Source organism: Heptranchias perlo, chromosome 34 (assembly GCF_035084215.1).
Source record: "Heptranchias perlo isolate sHepPer1 chromosome 34, sHepPer1.hap1, whole genome shotgun sequence".
In the NCBI taxonomy this organism is placed as follows: Eukaryota; Metazoa; Chordata; class Chondrichthyes; order Hexanchiformes; family Hexanchidae; genus Heptranchias; species Heptranchias perlo.
The window spans coordinates 19,482,945-19,508,786 of NC_090358.1; the positions used below are offsets into that span (position 1 = coordinate 19,482,945).

Below are 25,842 nucleotides of genomic sequence, written 5' to 3' on the forward strand. Positions count from 1 at the left end.
TAAGCAATATCTGATTTTTGCAAACTAACTTTAATGATAAAGATTACAACTCTGAAATGTGGCACACCTTTACTTTGATTGCTGCCAATGTAAAATATCTCCGCATCATTATAGAGCAAGTGGCTGTGTGCTTGATATTAAATTGCATTATTTGCATTATTCCCATTTGGTGGAGTGACTTAACTTACTGCTGGTGGTAACTTTACGTGACTGAATTTGCTAAATGGCAGTTTATTGCTTGGGTAGTAAATGCATGTGATTACGCTGCATTTACTGGTCAAATAGCCTCACAGGATGACCCTGCCATCTAATCCCTCCCCTCCCAGGGAATAGCTGCCCCTTCAGCACAGCAGCAGGAGCATGAAAAAAATCACCATTTATTTTATTAGAGAGTAATCCAAACTTGCTGGCCTGTTGACCTGGGTGTTACTTAGTTCAATAATGCCACCAATTGAACGTAAAATTCTAGGAGTATGTAGGGAGTAATTATGGTAATCCTGCCAATAATTATTGTTGGGCCATTAAAAATAATGCATCTCTAAAATAATGATGGAATAGTTCTTTTGCAGACAGAATACATGCAGAATAGATCAATTGTAGCTCAGTGGTAGCACTGTCACCTCTGAATCAGAAGGCTGTGGATTCAAATCCCACTCCAAAGCCTTGAGCATAAAATCTAAGCTGATACTCCAGTGAGGTACTTAAGGAGTGCTGCACTGTCGGAGATGCTGTCTTTCTGATAAGATGGTAAACCGAGGCCCCGTCTGCCCTCTCATGGAAGAGATCCCAATGCACTATTTCAAAGAAGTGCAGGGGAGTTCTCCCCTGTGTCCTGGCCAATACTTAGCCCTCAGCCACCATCTCTCCAACAGATTATCTGGTCATGTACCACATTGCTGTTTGTGGGACCTTGCTGTGTGTAAATTGGCTGCTGCATTTCCTACAACAGTGACAGTACTTCATTGCCTGTAAAGTGCATTGGGATGTCCAGAGGTTGTGAAAAGCACTATATAAATGCAAAACTTTCTTTTTGTATACAAATGCTTAAAGTGTTCACATGTACTTGCTTTATTCTCTCGTTTAAATTAACACCTCCACTAAAATAGTGGGCAAAGGAATTTCACACAGACGCCAATATTACCCAACGGATTTTCCAGGGCATGTGCTTTTTTTTCTCCTTATAAATTTGGAAAATGCCTTGCACCATTTACCAATTCATTTTTTTTTAATGAAAACATATTTATCCACATTATCCTCCCTTGGATGGGGGTGGTGGGGGTGGGTGGTGGTGAGACCTTTGCAGCCAGATGAAAAATTATCACAAGAAACAATTTGTCCGCAGCTTGTGGAACAAATGTGGCCTGTAAATTGCCTTGCCGAATCACAAATCTTTTTCAGCCGCATTTGAGGGGAAGTTCAAACTTGACAAGAAAGAGGAGTTTAAAAAAAGGTCATGTTTTTTTTAAAATTTAATTAGGAGTCAATTCACTTTTCGCTCACTTAAAACATAGGAACCAGAAAATGTATATTTAACTTTGGTGCAGTGTTGACTTTGGACATTTTGGAGCCGTTTTAAAGCGGTGATATAGGGTGCGATTTGCTGAACGTTTATACACTATACTGTTGTGTTCCTCGAGGCAAGGGTCTACTCATAAATTATCCTCTTTATTTTTTCTAGCATCAAGTGAAATGTTATTATGCTTTCAGTGGGACTTTTCCTCCTTTGAATTATTGTAGTAAAACAACTCTGGAGGTCTAAGTATTAAAGGCAGGGAAGCACTCTTTTTGTGCGAACGCTCACATATTTTCATGTCAATTTATTTTAGAGCTCTGAGGTAGGCTTGCACTGGAGGGCATAGGTGCTGCTCACAGGTATGACCGGATTTCATACAACACCTTAGTAGAAAAAACAAGGGCGAGGCCGAAAGAGTCAGAACATGTAACCTTTCTTCCCACAGTCAGGTGTACTGCAGTGCATTCCAAGAGCTGTTCTTTTCTCGTGTTTTTTTAAAAAAAAGAGTGCTGCGTTGTCTGTTGACTGAGCGATTCTACAGTGGGCTCTCATTTAACTTAATCTATATGGTGTTACCCCTTCCATTCAAATACAGTAATGAAAAAGAATAATGCAAAGTAAAAATAACGCAGTTGTGAAGAACAGATTGTTCTAAGTAACAACATTGACATACTCAGCATTGAAAGGGACTTAGACGCAGATGCTTTGTTCACAATTGGACTTTAGTTTTGTTCTCCCATTTAAATGTTCGGCCCACCTGTCCTGCATTTACGTAGTGTCTCATTACATCTCTCAACAACGTCTCAAGCTGCTTCCGTCTCGAGCTGCTTTTACATGGCCGCCGTTTCAATTTGGACCCTGGGAGACCAGCGTTCATGATTTGGTTCCCGCCGTTTACATTGCCAAATCCCGCTCATCCCAGTGGCAGACTCGAAGATCCAGGTTTTCATTGATCAGCGATTCCACTGCTGGAATCAGGGAGCCGGATTTAGCAGGATAACCTTCGGGAGGTAGATCCCAGATACCAATCTCCCAGAATCCAGACTTCAAAAATAAAAACTGCTTCAAAGCACTTCGTGTCCAAATACAGTCCCTCCCGCTTATGTCGCCATTTCCGGGACCATTCCAGTTTTGTCGGCGAGTGTGGTTGCTTTTGAATTGACATGAAACTGACCGGGCAGCTTACTATTACAGTGCGATTTGCCTGCGGTGGGAAGAATGCAATAAAAAGTAATGTACACAAAGGAGAGAGTGCCCAGCAAGTGGGAACCTGAGAACTGCCAAGTCTTGGGGCACAGGGGCTTGGACGATGTTCTCCGTCAAACTGCGCTAAGGGACTTAGTGTCGGTCCAAGTCGGGTGTTGAGTGCTATGTGGACTAGAATGTCAGGAGTCAATCAGGAAGATGAAGGAGTTTGCTAGTTCTGGTCGGGCATCACCATAAGCCTTTAACGCTGCTAGGGACTGAAAAAAATCTGTCAATTTAAGCGGGCCAGGGTTTATGTCAAGCACAATATAAACGGTAAGTTTTTTATTTTTTTTATTTAAATGTGTGTAGAATGGACAGCAACTTCACTTTTGTTTGTTGACATAAGTAGGATGTCAACATAAACAGCCTTGGAATAAGTGGATAGGACTGTACTTTCTTTGAAATGCAGTGATTGTTATCATGCAGGAAAATAAGGCAGCCATTTAAATACTGTGGCTACAAGAGCAGGTCAGAGGCTGGGTGTTCTGCGGTGAGTGATTCACCTCCTAATTCTGCAAAGCCTTTCCGCCATCTACAAGGCACAAGTCAGGAGTGTGATGGAATACTCTCCACTTGCCTGGATGAGTGCAACTCCAACAACACTCAAGAAGTTCGACACTATCCAGGACAAAGCAGCCCGCTTGATTGGCACCCCATCCACCACCCTAAACATTCACTCCCTTCACCACCTGCATACCATGGCTGCAGTGTGTACCATCTACAGGACGCACTGCAGCAACTCGCCAAGGCTTCTTCGACAGCACCTCCCAAACCCGTGACCTCTACCACCTAGAAGGACAAGGGCAGCAGGCACAAGGGAACAACACCACCTGCATGTTCCCCTCCAAATAACACACCATCCCAAATTGGAAATATATCGCCGTTCCTTCATCGTCGCTGGGTCAAAATCCTGGAACTCCCTACCTAACAGCACTGTGGGAGAACCTTCACCAGATGGACTGCAGCGGTTCAAGAAGGCGGCTCACCACCACCTTCTCAAGGGCAATTAGGGATGGGCAATAAATGGTATCCTTGCCAGCGATGCCCACATCCCATGAACGAATAAAAAAAACCAAATAGAACCTTGGTTAGGCTACACTTGGAGTAGTGTGCACAGTTCTGGTCTCCATATTATAGAAAGGATATAGATGCATTGGAGAGAGTGCGAAAAAGATTCTCAAAGATGATACCGTAACTGAGAGGATATACTTATCAGGAAAGTCTGAACAGGCAGGGGCTATTCTCTCTAGGAAAGAGAAGACTGAGGGGTGACCTGATAGAGGTCTTTAAGATAATGAAAGGGTTTGATAGGGTAGACATAAAGAAAATGTTTCCACTTGTGGGAGAGTCCAAAACTAGAGGTCATAAATGTAAAATAGTCGCTAATAAATCCAATCGGGAATTCAGGAGAAACTTCTTTACCCAACGAGTGGTAAGAGTGTGGAACACATATCATGAGGAGTAGTTGAGGCGAATAGCATAGATGCATTTAAGGGGAAACCAGATAAACACATAATGGAGAAAGGAATAGAAGGTTATGCTGATGGGGTTGGATGACGTAAAGAGGGAGGAGGCTCATGTGGAGCATAAACGCCAGCATAGAGCAGTTGGGCCGAGTGGCCTGTTTCTATGCTGTAGTATCGATGTAACTCGGTGTAACAAACAAGATCCTATGAACAGCAAAAAGATGAATGACCATTTAATCTATTATGTTTTTTCTCGTGCTGTTGGTTGAGGGAGGAAAGCCGGCCAGGACACTGGGAGAACTCCCTGCTCTTCTTTGAAAGCGCTCTGACTTTTGCTAGTTGGTACAGTTCCACTAGTGCCAGCGTGGAAGCGAAATCCGTACAAGTGTACAGGTTTTTGCAAATTTCCCAGGCGCAGAAGAAATTAGCAATAAATCTGTGCAGCTTGTATAAGTGTCCTGGAAAACTAGTAAAATCCTGTACAGATTGTCCACTTGAGCAGTTTGAACAAATGCCCATTTTCAGATGTATGCCCAGACGCTAAGTCTTGGCAGGGTCTTTAACATTGGGGGGGGGGGGCACAGCTTAGCCCAATATCCACACACATATACTTTCCAGCAGGAATGACTGGATAGTGATCAGGAGTGGGATTCCTAACTGATGTTTTTTCTACTCCCTTGTGCTGAGGCCAAATGTAGCATTCCAACTCCACATAGGTTAGGGATTAGACCTGGGATCTTCCTGGTTTGTAGGCCTCTATAGTACAACTGGGTGCTGCATTTTCCCTCTAGGCTGTTGTGAACCTTTACTTTTCATTCCCTAGATTGCACATTAGTATTTCTGCTGAAAGGATAGTGAGAGAAAGGCCCAGGGCATGCTGGACATGAGAGAATGGAAGACAACACTAGATTAATTTCTTAATTATTATTTGTTCTAGGGATGTGGGCGATTCTGGCACGATCGCATTTACTGCCCATCCCCATTGCGCTGAGGCGGGGGTGGTGGCATTCTTCTTGAACTGCTGTGGTCCTAGTGGTGATGGTTTACCCACAGTGGTGTTAAGTGGGGAATACCAGGAGTTTGACCCAGTGACCCTGAAAGAACGCCAGTATATGTCCAATTCAAGATGCAGTGTGACTTGGAGAGGAACCTGGAGATGATGGTGCTCCTATGAAGTTGCTGCTCCTTTGTCCTTTTCGGCAGTAGAGGACAGAGGGCTGGCAAGTGCTATTGCAGTAAACCCGGTGAGTTGCGGCAGTTCATCCTGCAACAACAGTACACCAGTGGTGAAAGGGGTGGATATTGAGTGCAGGGGCAGGGATGACAATCTATCTGACTGCTCTCTCATAGGAACATGGGAACAGGAGTAGGCCATTCAGCCCCTCGAGCCTGTTCCGCCATTCAATTAGATCATGGCTGATCTTAGCTCCATTTACCTGCCTTGATCCCGTATCCCTTAATACCCTTACCTAACAAAAATCTATCAATCTCAGCTTTGAAATTTTCAATTGACCCCCAATCTCAACAGCTTTTTGGGGGAGAGTTCCAGATTTCCACTACCCTTTGTGTGAAGAAGTGTTTCCTGGCATCACCCCTGAATGGCCCAGTGCTAATTTTATGGTTATGCCCCCTTGTTCTAGACTCCCCCACCAGTGGAAATAGTTTCTCTCTCTATGTATCCTATCAAATCCTTGTATCCTGGCTGGTATCGAGCTTCTTGAGTGCGGTTGGGGTTGTACCCATCCAAGCGAGTGGTGAGTATTCCATAATACTCCTGACTTGAACCTTGACGATGGTGAGGTTTTGAGGGGTTGGAAAATGATCCACTCATTGCAGAGTTCCCAGCCTCTGCCCTGTTCATGTTATTCACTTAAACTATCACTACATGTACAATAATTAATCATGCAGAATACAAAAAAAACTGCAATCTTTTCATTATTATGATCCAGGCACAAATGGATATAATTCTTGTAGCTAACACCTACTCAGTAATGCATGTCTTATCTGAAACCTGAACTCTAGCCTTAAAATTTTGGAAATTGCATTCAAATTCGGGGTTATTCATATTTCACACTGGAGTGCAATGTCTTTAATATTTATTAAATCATGAATAATGTTATTGTCAAGTTTCCTGATTAAAGAAAATTGCATCTGTATGTTATGATTTAATCTGCAACATTTTGTAATTCAATCAATCCGACATTTTAACGGAGAATTGTATTCATTAAAACCCTCCCATGCTCCTGAATATAGAGGGAGCTCTCTGTACACTTACTGATATCTTTCAGCCATCTCTCAGTTCACATTTTATTTCCTGCTTTGAAACTGCTGGGGTCAGAGTGTTGCCCCCCCCCTCCCCCTGTTGATGATGTCACTGCAGGAGAAGCTCTAACGTCTGTATCTAGCCTGGTTCTGGCCAACAGTTTTAAAGTTTATTTTTTAAAAATGGAAACAAGACCACAGACCACTAGAAATCATGTGTATATCTCGCTCTGTAACACATATGCAAAATAATATCTCCTTATAGCTATTACAAGTCACTCTAGTGCTCGTTGCCCGCTATCAGTAGTCATTTAGCGATAGTTCTATCAGTTAGAAAAGCACTCTTACTGATGAGAAACATGCTTGCAAAAGATTATCAATTTCTACTAATGCTTAGTCATCAGCACTCTTTTAGTACTAATTCTGATTTCTTTTTTTGAACGAATTTTAGCTGCCACTATATCCTCAATGTGCAAGTCATACATCATGTAATGTCACGAGATAATCAAATGTAGATTATTGCTGTGCGCCAAATGAAAACGTATTTTACATGCAGCCTCATTTCCTCCCCCAATGAATTGATACATTGAAGTAAAACAAAAAGGCATTTGTGTGCGGTTCAGTCAAAATACCAAACACCTATCAAAACAAAGAATGTGAGGGCTGAACAGCTAATGGGATCTGGGTGGTTAGGGAGAGTGGGTTAGTGCTAGCTTCCCAGCCCAAAGCCCTTTGGGCATACACCTGGTGTCAGGTCATGTTACACTGGCACTCCCAGACCTGCAGGTCAGGACCTGGCTGCTGACAGGCATGAAACCCTCAGCATGTCTCTGAACCATCTCTGTGAGACAAGGCTGTCAAACGCCAATCAGATTTTTACAATTCCATTTCATGGATATGCAGGCATCTTTTTAATTATCAAAGCACTAACAGTTTTACACATTATCGGAAAATAGAACCTGGTTGAAATGGTTAAGATTTCTTCGCAAATGCTTTAACTAACAAAACAGTTCAGTGTGTTGCAATCAGTCACTATCTCTTCTTTCAGTGACATTTATGGGAAATGGGTCCGGCAAAGTTTAAGGAGGGTTCAGCATTCCGAACTGATTCCAGTCATTAACCATTTCATTGCCGAATCTCCTCTATAGCTTGTACAATATAGTTACATATTACTTTTCAGAAACACAAAACCGTTTAAACAACATCAAGAACTTATGTTTATAAAGTGCCTTTAATATAAAGGGTCAAAGTTCTTCACAGATAGGCTTCAGCGAACGGAAGTTGAGCCAGGGAATGAGAGATTAGGAGGGGATGACCAAAAGTTTTATCAAAGAGATATTTTTTAGGAAGGTTTTTAAATAATGAGAGGGGTGGAGAGGCAAAGCGGTCTAAGGAGGGAATTCCAGAGAGTAGGAACCAGGCAGCTGAAGCATTGTTTCATTGGCCAGTAACATTTATTTTATAAATAGTAGTTTTAACTAGATAAAGTAAGATTCTCACCAAATGTTCTCAAACTGTATGGCTTTTTATTTGTATACAAGTGGAGATTTTTAAATGGGCACTTTATTACACAGTTATTAGGAACTTGCAATGAGTACAGGCAAATATTAATACAGTTGAATTTGAATGAATTGCAAATATGGGTTGGTATTGTTCTATGGCATATTGGTAGACCAAGCACCATGCCATTTAATGGTATAAGGTGAACTTTTGGCCAATGTTTCCCAACTGGTGAGCCCCTGATCTTAGCTGACTATCAAGACAGGCATCAATTAGAGGTTTTTCTTTATTTGTTCATGAGATGTGGGCATCACTGCCAAGGCCAGCATTTATTGCCCATCCCTAATTGCCCTTGAGAAGGTGGTGTGAGCCACTGCCTTGAACCGCTGCAGTCTGCGTGGTGAGGTGAGGAGCTTTCCTACAGGATTTGGAGTACTACATTCAGTTTTGGGCACTGTGCCTCAGGAAGGACATAATGGCCTTGGAAGAGGTGCAGCACAGATTCACCAGAACGATACCAGGGATTAGAAAGTTAAATTATGAGGACAGGTTGCATAAACTTGGCTTGTATTCCCTTGAGTATAGAAGATTGAGGGTGATCTGATTGAGGAGTTAAAAATGCTAAAATTATTTGTTAGGGTAAATACAGAGAAACTATTTCCACTGGTGGGGAAATCAAGAACAAGGGGACATAAACTTAAAATTAGAGCTAGATCATTCAGGAGCGAAATCAGAAAGCACTTTTCACACAAAGGGCAGTAGAACTATGGTAATTTCTCCCCCATAATGCTGTGGATGCTAGAACAATTGGAGCTTTCAAGATTGAGGTCGATAGATTTTTGTTAAGTGAGGTATCTAGGGGTATGGAGCAAAGGCGGGTAAATAGAGTTAAGGTACAGATTAGGTATGATCTAATTGAATGACGGAGCAGGTTCAAGGGCCTGAATGGTCTACACCTGTTCCTATGTTCATATAGGAATAATGCATGATATGGGAGAACCTAACTCTACTTCATAAGACTGGCTCCCATTTACAATTTAATTCAATGATATTTCAGGTCGATATCACTTTCAAGGAAACTGTCTAAAATTATTTTTTAAGCAGTGGTACATTATAGAAATGGCATTGCTTTACTTTCAGTGTTTATTTTAGACTTTTAACATATAGATGAGTCTATGTGTAAAAAGCAGATGAACATATCTTTTACACTGAATCTTAAATTACTTCAATAATGATATTAAATATGTTGCTAATTGCAGATCACTATCAACATTTGTGTGATTCTGGACCATGCCATGAAGAATCTGAACCCAGAAACTTTGGTCCTGATACCAAATATTGAAGTATTAATAAGAACCCACAGTCTCTATAGGATCTTTAATATTATTTTGGAAATTTTACATTTTTAGCTAAATTTCTTTTTCATAATAAAACTAGCTTATCAATAAGTTTACATTCTTATTTAGTTTTCTGTTAATTAATAATAACACTATTATTTAGTTCTGTTTCAAAAGTCAGAGATCTTGATAAATACAATTCTATTATTAACCAGCAGCAGGACTGGATTTGTTTAAATAAGGTATGGGATCCATACAATGAACATTAAACATTTATTTTGTCCTTTTTAAAGCATGATATCTCCATCCTTTCAATATTGAATACTGTTTGCAGCGTAAAGATTGTCTTATGCTTTTTATGGTGCATTGATTACAGTTCTAGTCACTTAAAATTTTACATATTCAAAAAGAAATAAGAACAGGTTGAAAGAAAGGAAAAATAGGATGCATTTTGAGTGCATCAAATGTCCTGAGGAAAAACTTTGATTCTTTTTCATTTTGAATGCTCATTTGCATCTTATTACTGAACTAAAACTAACAATACATGGGGTCTTACTACAGTTATACAACGTGAGTTTCGTGTGTTGAAATGTCGTTCATATAATACTGAAATTCCTGAAAGCGAAATGCCTTCAGGTTAGCTTCTATCCACCAGGGGGAGCAGGCCACAAACACACAACCTCCGTGTCTTGACATGATCTTCACGATTAGCCATTTGTTTATTTCCATTATGATGCGCAAATATAATACTGGCAGCAGTTAATTTGAAGTAGAGGGTCTTGTTTTGCAATAGAAGTATCCTGTTTCCTGCTGCTCCTCGCGCCCGATCCCTGGACGGGGACATTCACCTGATGGATTTATGCATTTCCACAACACTGCGTAATTAACCCCTTGAGAAATATGGCAGCACCGTGAACTGTAAATATACAAGGTCACGCTTTTTGTTGCTTACTCGATGGGCAATATAAACAAAGACTTGGGTTTTAATTCCCTCGTATTTCTCTTATTCAGAAGTATTTGTATTCGCAGTTTATGGTAAAACAGTTTCTGTATATGATGAGAAAACAATTGTGTGGTTTGAAAACTGCAAAGGAAATGCAATTCTTGAAGGGGTAGGATGAGTAACTATGTATAGATCAAAGTGTGGACCAAATAGTTATGGACAAGTTATTGTTGTTTGCAGGCCCTATAGCCTGGGCTTTGTTCCCATTATAAGTTTACTGTGGTGAAAGGCAGGGAAAATTTTGCCTGATATTGTCACAGAGACAAATTCACAGAATGGAATTCTAGCAATGAGAATGTGACTAATGACAACTCTGCCTTGTATCTCACGTTTAATTTGTTTTCTGTATGGTAAACTCTTCAGAAGGTTTTTCCAGTAGTTCTTGCCTGTGGTTCAATGTAGCAACTTTTGCCTCAGTCAAAGTCCCATTCACTTTGAAAAGTGTTTCCCTATATCCTAGGGACAAACTGCTGTTTGACCCCAGAATGTCGGTCAAATAGATATAATGTGAATGGGGCTTTAGATCATCAGCAGAGTCGAGTTCAAGTCCTGCCAGCAACATTGCCATTTAAAGCTGTGTTTACATGAGAAATGACTTTCCCCCAGGATGTGGAGAGCATTTAAAAGTAGCTCAGAAAGTCAGTAAGAAAAATAATAGTTTTTTTCTACCTATGTTTGCAGGGAAAATGACTCCATGCATCCCAATGGGAGTGGTGGGTGAGCATGGGGAGCATATATGGCTGTGACACTCACCCTCTATTTAAAATTATCCGTCAAAGTAATATGTCCTACCTTTTCCTCAACCACCTCTGGCAGGAGCAACCATCCCCTACATCACTGTATCGCCAAGCGTTCACACTGGAATATTCCCTCTGCAATATCATAGAACATTTCACTACTTTTCTACCCCCAGATTATGGAGAAAACCATTACCAGTGTGGATGCCTGCGAGGACTACTGCCATTATTATCAGTCCAAACCAGAAAGAGTTAAACTCTCAAATTCAGTTCAAATCAATGTTATCATGAAAGCTGCTAAATATATAAAATGAATCTTGGGAAGTAACAATCCCTCAATATCCTTTTTACAAATCTATGCAAAGGATACATCGTTAAAATTAAAATGTTAAACAACAGTACTAGCAAAAGCTTGCTACATACGAGGTGTGCTTTTTTAGGTTCAGGCTTGATGCTGTAGGCCGATAATTAAGGATATGCCAGTTCTATTGTTTTTTTTGGCTGGACTGTTACATTTTTTGCTACATGTTTTGCAACAAGCCTTCCCTTGCATCTCCCTTCCCTGTTCTAGCACATTTCCTATTAGCAGCATCCTCCTTCCCACCCCCCACCCCCTTTCCACATGATTGTGGAGGTCACGCCAGTACGCGCCTGGATTTGAAGCATATGGTGCGAACCCCTCAGATCTGCTGACCTCATCATTTCTCAATAGGTGCACTTGACAACCAGTTACTCACAGAGGTTCTGCTGGTGGGGCCCCCTGCTCTGTTCTTCTGTACCACCAAAAAAAAAAGAATGTCTTCTATACTCTTGTCTGCCTCATGCAGGCAGTTTGAGGAGCTATTTAACAGAATGATTGCATGTTAGCAGTCTGGTTACCTCATTAATCTTAGTTACTCCTTACAGACCTCTCTTTCACTGTCCCCTCTCTCTTTAAAACCAGAACTGCGGACAAGTTGATAGAGGAATCTGGATTCTCCGACCAGAGATCTGGTCTCTCTTTATGAATCATTCTTGAGTGATTTCACAGTCGGCCCTATCAGTGGAAATTGTGCTCTCTTTCAGTGCCTCCATCTAAAGCCAAACAGTGACTCATTGTTTCAAGCAGGCCGATGGATTAAGTATGCTGACTGTCGGATTGACAGATGCTTTATATTATAAAAGTGAGATAAAACATTTCGAGTCAGGCAAACTTAAGCCAAAAGATGTCATTGTCCCAATTTTGTCAATAGAGATATTTTTAAGTGATAATGTTCAGATGGTGGCTATTTCCCTCCTTACATTTAATTTACTCTAATTGTTATGACTCTGCTTTTCCTGAAAGCTGCAGTATCTCCCCTTTCAATATTCTTTATTATAGTATAGCAGACCAATCCAACATCCAATCCACATTACATCCCCTTTAACACATCACAGGCCTCTCACATTTCCACATATGGGAGCCCTCTCACCAAACTCCACGTATAACTTCAAAAAACCCCTCGAATTTCACCTCACTATTTTATGATCTCTGTGACAAATCACGGGTGCATTTTGCACTGTTTGCTTTTACAATATTCCGTTTGAGAACATGTACAACTTTGCCAGCACTTAAAGTAAGGTTATGGAAATTTAATAACATAAGTCACGATAACCAATGTGAAACACGTTACGGATCCCTATAAGGTCACATACGTAATATTCGGGTCAAACGATTTCTGGAAGCTGGTTACCTTTACAACATTTTAGAATGGGGTTAATAACATAAGGATCAGATGATGCTCTCCTTTAAGCTTACTTTATGAAAGAAGATGTAATATTTAAAGAGTTTTTTTTGAAAATATATGTAAGCTGATAAGAAGCCGCAACTTCAGAAAATATTGAAAATTGGTAAGGAAGGTAAGATACAGCATGACAACATGATGAAATTACAGGATTATGGTCATCCAGTGACTGTTCAGAGTTCTCTAAAGTTTTCTAATGAGTGAGATGGTGCTGTCTTATGTTTTCACTAAGCTTTAGTTTGTCTATTTTCATTGATATGCAAAAGGAGCACAATTAATTCCTCGATCAAAATTTGAAAGTAGATTTTATGGAGTATTTGTTTCAGTGCAGCTTGTTATCATACTGAATTCTCTTTTGTCGACAGATGAATAGACATCTTATTAAAGTATCTTTTGAATTATAACTTCAGAATACCTATGTGGATTTCCATTTTGCATTTGTATTAAAAATATAGGGAATGTTACTTTTAACAGTGTTAAGCAACAGGCACATGCCTCAGTGCCGTTAATGAATAAATCTCAGACTTGAAGACATAGAACCCCCAGCTCTGCTGATCTTGTCAGAGGAAGCTCCTTAGCGATGAAAACAGTATTGACTTATAAATCATCACTGACTTTTCTGTATCTTCAACACAATCTTCAAAACAAAATAGTGTCACTGAAGATAACCAGTAACTAGTTAATGTTCTCATCACTGAGGCACTTTCTCAAGTACATCAGGAGGGCTGAAGTTGTCTGTTTTCAGTGTTCCTCCTTTGTGTCCACTGTTTCTCGACCATTATTGTCTCTCTGAAGTGCATACCCATTATTGCTATTTTTAAAAAAAGTCCTGGCAAGAAGGTTTCAAGAATGTTTTTTTTGTCAACCAAATTTGATAATAACACAGAGTCACAGATTTCAACTTACACTTGTTGTTCTATTTTGTTACAAAATAAATTGAAATCTGTGCCTAATTCCCTGTCTGTCTCTCCGCTACTTTTAATATGTAAAATTATCCAAGTAACACGACCCTAAGGGCATGAAGCCTATTCTATTCTCGCTATTTTTAAAGGCAGAAATGGGTTACTTAATTTTAGTTTAAACTTCTGGCATTTTTATCAAATTTATCAACGTTGCCTTTTCAGAGTATGTATTAATTTAAGAATTTAAGAGTTTAAGCATTGTTTAAGAATGCAAATATATTTTTGATTCAATTCAAAACTATTTGATTTCAATCTTTAAAAATACAAACCTGTGCCTTATTTTTAATAAATAGGCTTTGTGCTTTCTTTAAGAAAATTGCGTTTTAATAGATAGAATTTATATGTTTCTTTCGACTTGTTTAAAAGTATAAAAGCTTCATGCAGACCTTGATGTAACCCAGATGCAGTGCCAGTACCATCTAGCATTTTTTTTCTTTAAAATTGATCCTCTATAGGTTTCCTTTTATAAGTTTCTAAGCATATTTTTAGCTTCACAGACCAGCCCTTGATGAAAAGTAGATGCTAAATTCAGCAGCCAGGCTTCACCTAATTAGCAAAATGGGCTTTTCCTTTCTTTCTCTGGCTCCTTTTTAAGCATTTAGTCTCAGGAGAGGCATCCAAGCTCTCAGCTGGGCTGTTTTGAAAACATTTCTTTGAATGCTTCTCCCTAATTCACAGCTTTGTTTTTAAGCTTTTGTGTTTGACTGTTTGACCATATAACATTATACATCTGGTCTATAGCATGTTTGTAGTTTCTTCTCCCAGGGAACCTATGCATTCCTTCAACTCCTCCTGTGCAAATTCCAACTGATCGTGTAACATAAAGAGGCTAAAGTGGTGCCAAGGCGAAATGAGTGAAACATGAAAAGAGTTGAAAAGAATTCTTTCACTCCTTTTTTTTTTCTCCACATTCTGCGCAACTCGGTGTCAACAGCAACAAGTCCAAATCATATAACTGTGGGAAAATGACATATAGTAGAATGGAGAACTCATTTGAATTCTCACTAGTAAACATTTCTTGGCCACTTTGCGAGGCAGGCGACAAAAAATGTCCAAGATTTCGTCCATTGCTCCAGCGGCATAATGCTGTAAGTGTCGGAGATCTGTAATGGAAATGACCTGGCCTGTTGTTTCGAGATCTTTTTGTTTGTTTAGATGACTGCTGCACAGCTTAGAAATTAAAACCTCCTAAACAGCCCCTTGTAATAGACTACAGTCTGCTGAGGCGGAGATACAGGCTACATGTACCCAGGCACAGAACTGAAACAGATATTAGAAGTTAGCACTCAGATAATCCTTTTTGTGTGCAGCTTCTGGTAATGTAGAGCAGTATTTTATGAAATGTCAAAACAGGGATGCTACATTCAATGAATCTTGTGTCAGTTACTGGACAATAATGATTAATTAATAATTATGCCACATACATTTTTTGCTGTGACATTATATATTGGTAGTGTACACGTGACTGTCTGATTTTTGTAGTGAATTGGGTATCAATTACAATAAATTATGATTTACAAAATTGCAAATGAATGGATTCATTTTAATATTCCTTGTTTTTGCAGACAAAACCCTTGGAAGTGAGCACTTCTGACTTTTCTAAAGGCGGCCACTAACTAAGACAGCAACTGAAGCTGAAGGATTAGGTTGTCAAGCACGGCTTGTCATCTTCAAAAAGGGCTGCTGCTTGTTACATCTTCACAGGCCCTGGCGATTGCACCCGACTTTAAAAGAAGACAACTGCCGCCCGCATTGATCATGGATGTCCTGCTTTTATACATTAGAAGCTGTAGGGCTGTAAAGCTAATCACATTTGTTGAGTATGAATTTATCTAAAGGGGGGATTTCATGTGGAACCTCGAGGGTTAATGGAATGGTTGGCTGCACATTCTAAGAAAGTAAGGAGGCTTCTCCCAATCAGCTGTCAGCGGGCATAATAGCACAGGATGGGCCGTGTTAAGAAACAATATTCAGCAGTTTGAAGGCTCCCTTCAGCCTTCACGGGGAGGCTGAGATACACATCACTTACTCTGATATTGAAAAAACCATTGTATTTTTTTTTCCTCACTTCTTCCTCCTGGGTTTGAATGACTAACCAGCAGAGCTGATCTGCCCACTTTATCTCATTAGATGCACCAGATAGAACACATTGATGTCAATCTATTGTTCGCAGTCTTGATTTGAACAAGAGCTATGGTCGGCGGGGGGTGGGGGCGGGGGGCTAGCTTTCATCGTGCGGAGGGTAGAAGAAAGTTGAATGCAGTTGATATCGTACAAGTGTTTATCCTTTTGTCACAAAATTTGATGCCTTATCAAAAATATATATAAAAAGTAAGTTGTTGTTCCTTAGAAGTTTCCGTAGGAACCTTGTTTAAACCTGGGAAGTAAATAAATTATTTGAAATATATGAAAAGAACACGTGATGTGTAGTTTACAAGCTATATGCATTATCTAGAAGGGAAATCTAAACAATTAAAATCTGAAAAGGTTTAAAGCACGCGTATTGGTATAATTAAGGTAAGGGAGAATTGTGATGGAGACAGCTGTGCTGTTTCCCTTTTTTTACTTTCTTTCTCATTCTTTCCCCTTTCAGGTTGCCTACTGCCACACTTCTACCAGCAGCCAGGAAGGCGGGCCGGCCTGGCCTGTAGACTTCTTCATCAGTCCTGTCAACGCTGCCCCGCGATCACCCAGAAGGGGGGGTACAGTTAAAATGGGGTTAGCGGAACAATGATACCAAGCGCCTCACCTCCAATGCGACTCCCGGCCCAGTGAGCTGGTGAGGGCTGACGCAGCGCGCGGCCAGCGTTTACAGCAGGTCGGTCCGTATCTTTGTGACTGCGTTTTGTGGCACTTGACCAAAAAAAAACCAGCTGCTCTTGAAGTTATTGCTCCTGATGATCCACCTGATGCAACTGAGGCCAACAAACATCTGACTGTGACTTTCAACAAGAGGTCGTGTAGTGCAAGTTCAATCAAAAATTCTGCGGCCAGCCTCCCTTTTAACAAAAAGTTAAAATTGAAAATTACGCTGTGAGGTGATAGCATACGAGTGCTTAAGGTGTTTCCATAAAGTTCCTTTTTCCACTATTTTAGCGGAGGTTTTGGACCGTTTAAAATAACCAGGAAAAAAGAGACTAGCGAAACTTGGGGTCTTTTCATTAGACCAGGGAAGGTTATCAAGAGATCTGACAGAAACGTTCGGAGTTATGAAGGTTTAGATAAGTTAAATAAAGAAAAACTATTTTCATTGGTCACTGAGTCGGTAACTAGACGGCCTCATTTTAAGATCATCACCAAATGAACGAAGGGAGTGATTAGGAGAATTTTTTTTCCACACAGTGAATTTGTAATGACATAGATTATCCTACCAGAAACAATGGTGGAAACAGAATCCATAATAGCTTTTAAAGGGGATAAATGAAGAAGAAAAATTTGAAAGGGTATGAGGAAAGAAGTTGGGGAATGGGACTAAGTAGATAACTCTTTCAGGAAGCTGGCAAGGCAGGATGGGCCGAATGTCCTTCTTCTATGATGTAAAATCCTATGATTCAAGGTCAACATGAGTTAAATATAGGACAAAACATTAAGTGTTCATACACTATCATTGCACAGTATAATTTCCAGGCCTATATTAAAATCATGTTCTAGTATGACCCTGTTTATGAATTGATTTTATTTTACTAGCATTATTAAAGGAGCATCATCTTTGTGGAAAACTAAGTTTGGCAAATGAATTTTTGTGGAGCGCAAAAAGTCAGAGGAAGTGTGTGTAATATTCATTGACTCCCTTTATGTCCCTGTGTCCAGCAAAAAGAAAAATATTGCCAGCCGTTTTTTGCAAATATGATATGCCTCTTAAAAAAAATTGGAAGAGGTGGTTTTTGGCTGATGTGTACCACCTCAAATGTGGCACGCTGTTTTTATCATGTATTTGTTCCTTGTTGTAACAATAAGCATTGTGCTTGTTTCAGGTTGTTTAAGAACAGAAGAAATTCAGTGGACACAGGAGGAAAAGAAACCTTTCCAAATGCAAGGGTGTTCAGCGAAGAAACAAAATGATGGAACAACACAATCTTGAGCTGGATTTAAAAAATAAGGCTTTATGTGTGTCAGGGTTGACAATGCCACATCAATGACAGGATCTTGTACATGGAACTCTCCCAATGAGTGAGCACAAAAGAAAATAATAGGAAATGCCTGGAGATAGTAGGGAAATGGAGAAGTATAAACAGAGGATAAACAATCACTAAGTGACAACAGGAAGTACATAACCCATGGGTGCAGAGGCCAGAAGGACTGAAGGGTTTGATTTTTAAAACCTGTTCTGGCCACAAGTGTCTTTCACACTAACCACCACAAGTGACATTTGTCAAGATTTGTCCATTTTCAGCTGTGCTAGAACTTTTGATCCAACAAGGTACTTGTGCTGATCTCAGGCCAGGAGGTGTAACCTGTGTAAATGTGGAAAAATGGCTCCCTTTTAAAACGTATTTGCAATTCCACAGTACTGTGCCTTGCAAAAGTTTTCTTGTGGACTGGTTCTGTTTCATTTATTCTTTGTATTATCAAAAAAGAATATCACGTTCAATGACTGGATTTTGTGCCACTTTACATTGTTTTCCAGGTCAGTGAATTGTCGCTTCTGCTACCTTCTGATCAGCAGCTCCTGGCACTGGTTGTATTAACACTAATGGTGCAAACATTTTGAATAAATTAATGTTTTTTGTCAAACCTGTGATATTGGTATAAAAATAACAACAGTGTTGTTGACTTATACCAAAAATATGCAACACAAATGCAAGTCAGGAAACATGTCAGATACTTTCTGAAGATTGGCTTCTTTATACCCAGTGTCACCAGTTGGTATCTTTTGCATAAATCAGTGCTTCACAGGACAATACTTCAAGTGAAACCATTTTGGTTTGGGCTGGAGATGGGCTACATGAAATGATTCCACTGCATTGGTAATGCATACATGACACCGAGTGAACCAAAACACGAGAACAAATAGCTACAAATACAGATTACACTGTAAAACATAAAACTGCGTCACTTTTGCACTAATGCACAGAAGAATAGAAGTTAAGTGCAAACATGGCACTGTGTAAATAAAAGTAAATATTAATCAGACTCGTAACCGTAGCAATTAATCAGAGCAGGAAGGTGATGGCAGATAAACTCCTTGTATAGTATGTGTCGCTTATTGGCAAAGTGTTGACATTTTGATCAACAAGTTTGATGAGTTTTAACAAATTCTAAAGAGAAAATTTAAATGGAACTTTTCTGTTGTAAGCAAAATGTTGACATTTTGATTGGACCCTTTGCGTAACAGTAGGTTCAAGAAGCAAAATTCTTTTCAAAACTAAAGAAAGGAAGCAGAAATAAGAGTGTTCTTGTTTTGTTGCGGTTAATCGATCATAAATATCCACGATTCTTGCAGTCTCAAAGGAGAGACAGATTCTACTGAATTGTCATATTGTTGTAAAAGTTAACAGGATATTTCAACAGACTTAGGAAACTCTCTCAATCACCCCCTTTTGTCATGTTTCATGCATTAACATTGCCAGTTAGAAGCGGCTTGAAAGTAAATATTTTATCTGGTCTTAAAACTAACACCTGGACAATATGTTCAATGGTTATTTTTACTGTTCAGTGTGTGTCATTCTCTGCCAGACACAGAAATTAATTTTCCCCACTTTTTTTTGTTAAGGAAGTTAATAAAGGAAACACAAGCACATTAACTGTCAGCAATTACATTATCTAATTAAGCAGAAAAATAGAAAATTATTTTTCATATAGTAAGGTAACTGTACATCATGTCACTACCATTGTTTCAGTAATTAGTCTGAGCATTTTAATGTAATCTTTTGTACAGGTAACATGACTTCTGAAGCAAATTCCGTAAATTTCCGCCAGTTTTTATGTACAGAGTGTAATTAAGTTCAAATAACATGATGATATCCGCAGCTTCCTTGATTAGAAACAACAAGTTAAAAAAAAATCAATGGATCAGCTTTATTTCTCACGAAATTTAATTAGAAAGAAAAAAAACTCTCTCCGTTTTTTTTCAGGAAGCGAGGCTTGCTGAATGTGATTTCTAGGGCATGAGCAGAGGAGGCTAGAAGCACTGGCAGTCTATTCTGATCTGCATGTTAGAAGCTTTTTTATCTAATGTTTCCCCCTGTTCTCCAACACAGTTAATAATTTCTGGATGTTATGTCAACTGTACAGCACTTTTGTAAATGATCTGGCTGATGTCCCATATAAAATTCTGTCTTCATGTCATAACATGAAATTCCCACTTCAGGTCAGCTTGGTTAGAAACCCCCCGCATGTCTGTGTGAATAAAATAAGCCCCGGCCGTGGAATTCTATCACCAAAGAGCGAAATTCCTTCTTTTTTAAATGAAAAATAGGACAATGTGTAATTAACCGCCCACCAACGAACGAATGGCTTTGAAATATGCAATTTCTGAGAAAGGGATTTCATTAGCGGCTCATTAATTATGGAGAAAAACAGGTATTCATTTTTTTCCTTAAAGTAGGAATTTCACCCTTTAAATTTTGGCGTGCTGGAGAATCTTCATACATTCAGCTTAATCACTCAACCAAATTAAATGCTGTTATAGGATAAACCACTCGTCTCCTCACCATTTATTTTTTAAAGTCAGCTTTTTTTTTCCACTGCAGTTTGGGTTCTACAGAAAATATGCATAATTGATTGATGTTTTCATTAGACACAGTCTGTTGGTTAAGACACCTATAATGTATGGCCCCTTCCACACAGTTGCCTGGAGAGTCTTATGGTTGAACTGTGAGACAACAGTCCTGGAAGATGACCAGAAACTGAGGGGGATGATATGTTGGCACAGTCTTGGAGATGAAGGGCCTCCCTGTGATAGGACATCCGTTAAAGCTCAAGACCAGGCTGCTTGATGAGTGCAGGTGTGTGCAGCCTCACAAGGTCCTCACGGCCTCACCAGGTCCTAACAAGGTCCACAGAGTCTCACAAGGTCCACAGCGTCTCACAAGGTTCTCAGACTCTATCATGGTCCTCATGGCCTCACAAGGTCCACAGAGTCTCACAAGGTCCTCAGACTCTCACCAGGTCCTCACGGCTTCACAAGGTCCTCACAAGATGCACAGAGTCTCACAAGGTCCACAGAGTGTCACAGGGTCCTCATGGTCACACAAGGTCCTCATGGCCTCACCAGGTCCTAACAAGGTCCACAGAGTCTCCCAAGGTCCACAGAGTCTCACAAGGTCCTCATGGCCTCACAAGGTCCACAAAGTCTCAGAAGGTCCTCATGGCCTCACAAGGTCCACAGACTCTCACAAGGTCCTCACGGCTTCACAAGGTCCTCACAAGATGCACAGAGTCTCACAAGGTCCATAGAGCCGCACAAGGTCCTCACGGCCTCACAGGGTCCTCACGGCCTCACAAAGTTCTCACGGCCTCACAAGGTCCTCACAGCATCACATGGGCCTCACGGTCTCATAAGGTCCTCACGGTCTCACAAGCTCTTCACAGTCTCACAAGGTCCTCACGGTCACAGAAGGCCCTCACGGTCTCACAAGGTCCTCACAGCATCACAAGGTCCTCACGGTCTCACGAGGTCCTCATGGTCTCACAAACTCCTCACGGTCTCACGAGGTCCCCACAGTCACAGAAGGTCCTCACGGTCTCACGAGATCCTCACGGTCTCACGAGGTCCCCACGGTCTCACAAGGTCCTCATGGTCTCATGAGGTCCCCACAGTCACACAAAGTCCCCAAGGTCTCACAAGGTCCTCACGGTCTCACGAGGTCCCTACGGTCACACAAAGTCCCCAAGGTCTCACAAGGTCCTCACGGTCTCACGAGCTCCTCACGGTCTCACGAGGTCCTCAAGGTCTCACAAGGTCGTCAGGATCTCACGAGGTCCACACGGTCTCACAATGTCCCCACGGTCTCACGAGGTCCCCACGGTCTCACAATGTCCCCACGGTCTCACGAGGTCCCCACGGTCTCACAAGGTCCTCACGGTCTCACAATGTCCCCACGGTCTCACAATGTCCTCACGGTCTCACAATGTCCCCACGGTCTCACGAGGTCCCCACGGTCTCACAATGTCCCCACGGTCTCACAAGGTCCTCACGGTCTCACAATGTCCCCACGGTCTCACAATGTCCTCACGGTCTCACAATGTCCCCACGGTCTCACGAGGTCCCCACGGTCTCACAATGTCCCCACGGTCTCACAATGTCCCCACGGTCTCACGAGGTCCCCACGGTCTCACAATGTCCCCACGGTCTCACGAGGTCCCCACGGTCTCACAAGGTCCTCACGGTCTCACAATGTCCCCACGGTCTCACAATGTCCTCACGGTCTCACGAGGTCCCCACGGTCTCACGAGGTCCTCACGGTCTCACAATGTCCTCACGGTCTCACAATGTCCCCACGGTCTCACGAGGTCCCCACGGTCTCACAATGTCCCCACGGTCTCACGAGGTCCCCACGGTCTCACAATGTCCCCACGGTCTCACAATGTCCCCACGGTCTCACAATGTCCCCATGGTCTCACGAGGTCCCCACGGTCTCACAATGTCCCCACGGTCTCACAAGGTCCTCACGGTCTCACAATGTCCCCACGGTCTCACGAGGTCCCCACGGTCTCACAAGGTCCTCACGGTCTCACAATGTCCTCACGGTCTCACAAGGTCCTCACGGTCTCACGAGGTCCCCACGGTCTCACAAGGTCCTCACAGTCTCACAATGTCCTCACGGTCTCACGAGGTCCTCACGGTCTCACAAGGTCCTCACGGTCTCACAATGTCCTCACGGTCTCACAATGTCCTCACGGTCTCACGAGGTCCCCACGGTCTCACGAGGTCCTCATAGTCTCATGAAGGTTCTGCTTTGCTTTTTCTCAATGGTTTTTTGCTGCTGAAGATTTTGGGTTAAAAGGGAAAGGTTAATTCTTAAAATGTGCAGCGATCACACTATACTGGAATTTTGGAGCAAACTATTTTTATTTTTCAAAGCCTTTGACTCTAATTATATAAACATGATCAGCAATGAATAAAGAGACTTTGTAAAGTGTTATATAATGAACTTCCTAAGCTTTATGGTGGTGCTTATGTTTCAGATTCAAAACTACCATATCATTGAGGTTATGGGCGGTGGGGGGGGTGATTTCTGTATTTTGTTATGATAAATTTATTCTTCATAGACATGTTTATAGTTTCACTAAAAATAGTACAAAGAGGAAATATTCCTTATAATAGAATATAATGTTAAGAATGGGATAGTATTACAGTACTCTTATCTAATTATGAAGTATTTTACTGACAGTGACAATTTTACTTCTTGTTTTGGTGAAGTTAATGAAGAATTAAATGTGGAAGTCTAAGTGATAATGAAAATTATAACTCCTATATTATAATATCACAAGGTAGTGAGAGTTTCTGTAATTGTCCATTGGCTGATCCAACGTGACATGTATTTATAAAAGCAACTATCCCTTTTACCTTCTCCTCTTCTTATTCCCCTGCCCCTTGCCCTCCTTTCAATTACTTACTCTCTTCATCTCATTTAAGCAATAGAATGGTTAACATAGGAGCTTTTCCCAGGAATTCTGAGTTTTTAATCTCATCTTTTAACCATAATTCTTAACAGCAAAAAAAATGTGTTGTGGCACACAGGTGGCCCTAAACAAGTGTTTTGAGTAGGAAAATTTAAAAAAAACCTGAGAAAAGTTGACAGTAATGATGCGGAGGGGATGAGTTATGTCATGAAAGAGACAATTCAAATATTGGGGTTTAATCCTGTTTTACGTTGAACTAGTGGGCTGAGAGTTGTACCTCATGTTTTAATCAGAGCAGGATCCCCAATTACAACATTAAACATGTTGGAACATTTATTATAGACTTAAATAGATAGATGGGACTTAATTGATTTAAATTTCAAATGCATACTCAAAATGCAACTTTAAAAACTTGTGCAGTATGGCTTTTGACCCAAGAATAGGAAACTTTAATGCATTATAATGTCCATTGTCTTGAACAATCAGATTCCTTCTTTTGGTTAATCTATCTGCTAATGTTCCATAATATATACAAGAACCTCTATCACCTTGAACTTCCATTTTAAAAAAATGCATATTTTTATAATCTGCTTTTTGTCAGAATGTATCAATTAATTCTCATCATTCTAGAAATCATTATAATGATGCGTTTTGGGGTGTCACAACCAATTAGCCTTTATTACCTGTATAGTCCTACCTTATAGTCAGTAGAATGTAGGCCAGTTCTCACAAATAAACATAGGGAAAATTCTGATAAGTGCTATACAAAATAAAAGATGGTCAGGAAGATATATGAAGTACCTTTTGCTCTTGTGGTTCCCATATGCACGTGTTGTTATGAAGATTGTCCTAAAGCAATCCGGGATCATATCTGCAAATCATCATAGGACTTTGGTCATAAAGAAACTTATATGGTAATTTCTGAGAATGTTCAGTAAAACAATATCCATAAAAAGTTGAAAAAATGCATAAGGCTATTTATACTCTTACAGGCATTGTTATTCTCCATAAACTGATATTCCTCAGAGTCTCTAAATAATGATCACCTGGATTAGAAGCACCATTTAGCAGCAATATAAGAAAGAGGAACCCAAAACATCTCCACGTCAAGAATCTACAGCAGGCCACAGTATTATAAATTAGTGTCTGTCAGTATTACAATGTATATTAATAGTCACACCTCTTTTAATGAGTTTGGCATTGACAGCTGAGAGGAAATACAAGCCATCATCGCTTTACTCATGCACACCCCTGATGAAAGAATCAGTAATAAATCTTCCCAACAGCACTCACCATAAATATGTATCACATACTGCATCTGTTTAAGATTCTGCATATAAATCAGCACCACTGAATGGCAATGAATCAGCCGGTCGATGGGTGATTTGATAACAAATCGACTCAGATCTGAGATGAGAATTTACAGCTCTTGTCCTAAAGATAGCCAATCAATACTAGAGATTAGTGCCAACCTTTGAGTTCATCGGCATACGGATTGGGGTTAGGGGGTCAGGCATGCATCTGAGGGAGGACAAGGTCCTCAGCATACAGGTGAGTGTGCTAACATCTGGGATTAAACATCTGGAAGGGATCACGTGATCATAGCAGATGCTGTGGTTTTGGATTCCTGTCTGCTATTTTTAGCTATTACAGTATACAAAACAGCATTCAAGAAATGTTTTTTTTTGGGGGGAGGGGGGTGGAAAGGTTTTAATAACATTTCTGTATCGAGGGGGTAGAGTTAATCAAAGCTATACGTCAAGTGTATAATAACAAAATCAGCAAAGTCTCCTTGATGATCTACTGCAGCCTTTGATCTAAATGCTGGAACGATTGAATCAAAGGGTTAATTACAAACAAAGAGCTTTCCAGTCCTTGGACACTAATCTTTGGGTGTGGAAAAAAAAGTTATTTAATACTTTAAAGAGCATTTATATGTACATCTGAACTGATGGTGTGTGCTATCTGTATAAGTAGCATAACACTTTATTGCCCAATAAAATAAAACAAGTAAAATAATAAAAGGTGAGTTTTAATCTATTCAGATTGACAATCGCCCTTCTCACTTGTTCTAAAATGTTGCCCTTTTCTAAGACATTTTAAGCATGTGGTGTAACTCTCATCACATTCTATAACATGCACATGGGATGACGTAAATATGAATCATCTTAGCTGTTCACATGAGTAAAATAAAGCCCAGGTTAGATATTGTAATGTGTAATGTTTTGCTTATTTCCTGTATATGAATTGTTTCCACAATAAATGGTACACTTGCTTTTCATTGTAACTTTAGAAAGCAAACATACAAAAAACACTTACCCATGTGATGGTATCATATGGATCCTCTAACCCCCAAATTGGGTTTTTACAGAAATAGTATCAGTTATACATTCTGAAACAGCTTTCGAAATCTGTCCTGTGAGCCAAGTAATTAAACAACGGTAGTTACAGAAATAGAGAGAATCCTTTGAACTTTGGGTGATG

At 40.4% G+C, this 25,842-nt stretch overlaps 1 long non-coding RNA gene across 6 annotated transcripts in view; it reads left to right on the top strand.

The window, feature by feature from the left end:
• Positions 1-18,525, top strand: part of LOC137301868 (uncharacterized) — a 43,691-nt gene extending 25,166 nt beyond the window's left edge. Inside the window, exons 1-4 of one of the 6 annotated variants that reach the window (XR_010958368.1) lie at positions 2,917-3,034; positions 15,357-15,689; positions 16,385-16,570; positions 17,766-18,525. This is a non-coding gene — a long non-coding RNA (uncharacterized lncRNA). Of the gene's footprint in view, positions 1-2,916; positions 3,035-10,131; positions 10,258-12,654; positions 12,945-15,356; positions 15,690-16,384; positions 16,610-17,765 lie in introns of those variants that run through there. The other 5 variants (XR_010958371.1, XR_010958366.1, XR_010958370.1 and 2 more) reach the window with 5 other exon arrangements.
• The last annotated feature ends 7,317 nt before the right edge of the window (positions 18,526-25,842 follow it).